General features: G+C 34.7%; 1 long non-coding RNA gene across 2 annotated transcripts in view; it reads left to right on the top strand.

The window, feature by feature from the left end:
- The window catches only part of LOC310733251, a 3,964-nt gene extending 53 nt beyond the window's left edge, over nt 1-3,911 (top strand). Inside the window, exons 1-7 of one of the 2 annotated variants that reach the window (XR_014535673.1) lie at nt 1-628; nt 1,343-1,439; nt 2,363-2,713; nt 2,895-3,011; nt 3,109-3,140; nt 3,584-3,661; nt 3,762-3,911. The exon at nt 1-628 is cut by the window's left edge and continues 53 nt beyond it. This is a non-coding gene — a long non-coding RNA (uncharacterized lncRNA). The remainder of the gene's footprint in view (nt 629-1,342; nt 1,440-2,362; nt 2,714-2,894; nt 3,012-3,108; nt 3,141-3,583; nt 3,662-3,761) is intronic. The other variant, XR_014535672.1, reaches the window with a different exon arrangement.
- The last annotated feature ends 1,089 nt before the right edge of the window (nt 3,912-5,000 follow it).

Raw genomic sequence — 5,000 nt, 5'->3', positions numbered from 1 at the left:
GAGTCATTAGGGTCTGTATAATCAGTGAGTCACAAGAGTCGCTGAGTCAGCAGATAGTGATTGAGTGGATCAGGAAGGCAGTGGGTCTGTAGAGTCAGTGAATCAGTGAGTTGGTGTGTCAGTAGAGTCAGTGAGTCAGTAGATTGAGTGAATCAAGAAGGCAGTGAGTCAGTGAGTCATTAAGGCAGTGAGTCAGTAAGGCAGTGAGTCAGTAAGGCAGTGAGTCAGTGAGTCATTAAGGCAGTGAGTCAGTAAGACAGTGAGTCAGTAAGGCAGTGAGTCAGTAAGGCAGTGAGTCAGTGAGTCATTAAGGCAGTGAGTCAGTAAAGTCAGTGTTTAGATGTAACCCATGTGACTTGTTGTAAAGGACAGAAGTGCTGTGGTGTTGATCTGATGTCACTTCCTGATCTGAATTTGTTTTGTTTTTCTCCGTGGTAAATGGAAAATAACGCGTTATGGCCTTCAGTGAAATGCAGCACTGACCTCAGGAGGAAACGCTTTTCATCAAACTGTCTATTTCATTAACCACTGAGGCAACTGGTGCAGCAGAAGTTCATCAGAACGCTGAAGGAAGAAACCGAGAGGCAGGAACTGTCAGGAACCTGGTGGAGAAATGAGCTCATGAGGGGTAAGAAGTGCAGGGATGGAGCTTCTGGGAATGTGTGCTGGAACATGAATTATTCAGGGATGATGAGGGTCAGAGAAAGAGAAGTGTTTGGTTGGACTCAGGAAGGGTTAAGAGTCCAGATCCTTTCAGTTCATCACATTTACACCTTTACTGATCTACTAGCTTAATAATGCTAATAACAGTTATACTTTTAATAACTGAGCTAATAATGTTAATATATGAGTTATTAATGTCAATAAGTGCGTTATTAATGGTAATTAGGTAATTTATGTTAATAATTGAGTTATTAATGTTAGTTTAGACTGTAGTGATATTAATCTCAGTGGTTTGTGACCCTGATGGAGGACGTTAGTAAGACGTTGTGGCAGTTTCTCTGCTGCTGTGTGTAAAAGCATTGAAACGCTGCTGGTGGTTTGTTATCAGTGTTAACATCAGAGCTTTAATTAACATCTTCCTCCTGCGGCCGAGATCACAATCAGCTTCCTCATTTTTATCCTGAGATGAAGTGTGAGATCTTTCTCCTCGTTCTCTATCAATCCTTTATTCCTTCTCTTATTACTGCTCATATCATCATATCTGCACAGTGTGTGTGTGTGTGTGTATATATGTGTGTGTATGTGTGTGTTTGTGCGTGTCTGCGTGTATGTATAATGTGTGTGTGTGTGTGTGTGTGTGTGTGTGTGTGTGTGTGTGTGTGTGTGTGTTCGTGTGCAGTGTTTTTAAGACCCACACACTCAGGCTGCAGTAAACAGAAACATGACACACACACGGAGGACTGCACTTCTCTTCTTTCTGCTTGTTTCCTTCACAGGTGAGATGTAACTTCCTTTACCTCAAACACAACTTATTACAACACATTATATAAATATACACAATCAAATACACAATAAATCAGTCATTCAACAGAATTCATATTTACCCTTCAAAATCATTTGCTTTACAGGACAATAAAAATAAAAAGGGCGTCTGCTAAATGCCGCAAATGTAAATGTAAAGCGATTTATTTACACAGATGACAATGGCAATCAAATATTGCATAATTATTTAATAAATAAAAATTTATACATTTAATCTTGAACTTAAGTAATTTTTTTTTAAACAATTTAATTAAAATTAATTTTATATTTATTATTTTAGTTTGTTTTCTAGAGTCACCTGTAAAGATATTACTACTACTAGTGCATTATTATTATTATTATTATTATTATTATTATTATTATTATTATTATTATTATTATTATTATAACTTTTTAAAATCAAAATTGTAAGAAATCTATATTTTGCAGTCTGTGCGGTCGTATTGCAATTGTGACGTTTTTTTCCAGCAATTCTTGAGTGATTTTCTGGTAGACAGTAACAACATTATTTTTATTTAAATTAAATGTACATTTATTAGAATATCTGATTTCAATAATAAATTAATTATGAATTTATGCATTTATAATTTAAATTAATTAATTCAATTGCTGTATGTATTTCAGAACAATTGCAATACATATTTAAATGACAATATGTTGCAAAATAGTGAAAAACTTTTACAAGCATTTAAGCAGTAAAATTCATTAATAGTATTAATAATAATACCATTAATTACTAATAATTAATACATAATTAGATTTTTATTCATCTGATTTACTTCATTACTGAATTTTTTTTAAGACTATTTATATGTGTGTGTGTGTGTGTGTGTGTGTGTGTGTGTGTGTGTGTGTGTGTGTGTGTGTGTGTGTGTAGGATATGTGTGTGGATTTAATTTGAGTGTTTGGCAAACACCACGAAACATTACTGCAGTTTGTGGAGAGCATGTGAACATCACCTGCCACTTCACACTGAGGATGAACTCTACATCACACACAGGAAAATGGAAAGTAAAGTGGAACAAAGATAATATCAATGAAACATCAAATAAATTGTATAATCTATCAGATTTGAACTCTGACACTGGGAGTGATGTGAATAAATCTCACACTCTGAAGCTTCATGCAGTGAGTGTGAACCACAGTGGGGTTTATTACTGTACAGTGCTGAAGCATATCCCTAAACTTGTTCAGTTCACTGACACTACAGGAACACAGCTGATTGTAGGTGAGTAAACGTAGTGATTTTACATTTTTACATGATCACCACATGATCACCACATGATCACCACACTACACTGATACTCTGATGATTGTGTTATCAGTGGACTGTGTGCTGTACAACTGCACTGTAATTACCAGAACATATACAGTCAATCATATATTAATAATAATCCACATGTTTACAGAACCTTTAGTGAGAAACGCTACAGGACGCAGTGTGGAGTCTGTCATGTGGACTGCACCGTTAGCATTAGCGTTAGCATTAATCTGCGTTGTGTCTGTTGTGTGCTGTAAAAACAGAGGTGAGTGACAACATCAGTGTTACAGAAACAACAGAAATATTATTATAAGACTAGTTTACATCACAGATTCACAACAATCTCCAACAACATTCTACAGGTTTGTGCAGGAGAGGAAAGAAGGAAGGATGGGTAATATCTATCTATCTATCTATCTATCTATCTATCTATCTATCTATCTATCTATCTATCTATCTATCTATCTATCTATCTATCTATCTATCTATCTATCTATCTATCTATCTATCTATCTATCTAGATAATAGATCAAATAAAAGTGTGTTAATAATAATATTTAAAATGTATTTTATGACATGATGTACCTCTTAATCTAATCTAATAAAGAGTGTTTAAATGAGGTTTATTAAAACTATAAATACATTTTACAAATTATTTCATAGGTTTTTTTTTTTTTACCTTGAACATAATAATTGTAAGGAAAATTCTTTAGATCTACAAAATTACACAAAGTTTTTTCTTTTATTAGAAATGATTTTTTTGTGTGTAAAATGTTTTGAATTGTATAAAGTACTGAACTGAAATGTAGTGACTGATGAAGTGAGTGTGTGTTGCAGGTGGAGCAGGAGGACGCTGGTGTTGTGTACGCTGCAGTGAAACTTCATAAACGTTCCTGCGACAAAACCACACAGGAGGTGAAAAGATTTACATCATAATTAAATGACTGAACTTTCATTAGGATTAAATCCCTGTTTGTTTGTTTGTTTGTTTGTTTGTTTGTTTGTTTGTTCACAGCTCAGGGAAGTGCCGGATCCAGGATGTGAAGGAAACCCAGAAGTTTTATACTCAGACATTCACATAAAATTATAAAACCAGTTTGTGATGATGTAAGTTCTATAAAGTTTATATTGTGTGAATATGTAAATATAATAATCCTGTTTAAAAGTACAAAAAACTAATAAAATAAAAACTGTACGTAAAATTATGTTTTGTTGGAGTTTATGTTAAATTCTAATAAACTGTGTTTAATTAAAGATAAAAATCTGTGTAAAGAGTAAATGTGAGTGTTTGCGTCTCTGTACACTGAGTGGGAACTGATTGTATTATTTGATTTATTTTATAATTATGATAAAGAGAAATCTTCCCGTGGGCTCACCACCTGCAGGAGGGACCGTAAGGGAGCTTTGAGGATTGGGCAGCAGTCGGAGGCGGGGGCCTGCTTAGACTGCTGCCCCCGCAACCCCAATTACGGATAAGCGGCAAAGAATGAATGAATGAATGAATGAATAAAGAGAAATCTGACTGATGGAATTTGCTGTTACATGAAAATTAATTTTTCTGTTTATTGTATTAAAATTCTTTTTTTGTTTTAAATAAACGAGTTTTCTGAGTGAACAGAAATTTTTCCTCCACTTGATCACGCACACACACACACACACACACACACACACACACACACACACACACACACACACACACATACTCAGATTTATATATATATATATATATATATATATATATATATATATATATATATATATATATATACACACACACATGCACACATACACACATACTCATATATACACACACACGTGTTTTAGGCCCCATCATAGCACAGAAACTGCTCTAGTTAAAATCACTAATGACCTGTTTTTAGCTTCAGACCAAGGCTACATCTCCCTATTCGTTTTACTAGATCTTAGTGCTGCGTTCGACACTATAGATCATGATCTTCTCCTCGATCGCTTACAGAATTACATCGGCATTCAGGGACAGGCATTAAGCTGGTTTAAATCCTACCTGTCCAATCGTTACCATTTCGTAGATTTAAATGGAGAGTTATCCAGGATAATGCTAGTAAATTATGGCGTGCCACAAGGGTCAGTTCTAGGACCCCTGCTTTTTACAATATACATGCTTCCATTAGGAAATATTATTAGAAGGCATGGAATTAGCTTCCATTGTTATGCTGATGATACCCAGCTATATATTTCATCCAAACCAGGCGATACAGCTCAATTAGCTCGCATA

This window comes from Silurus aristotelis (assembly GCF_946808225.1).
Source record: "Silurus aristotelis genome assembly, chromosome: 11".
Classification (NCBI taxonomy): Eukaryota; Metazoa; Chordata; class Actinopteri; order Siluriformes; family Siluridae; genus Silurus; species Silurus aristotelis.
The sequence above is the reverse complement of the archived record's forward strand: the minus strand, read 5'-3'. Positions and strand labels throughout refer to the sequence as shown.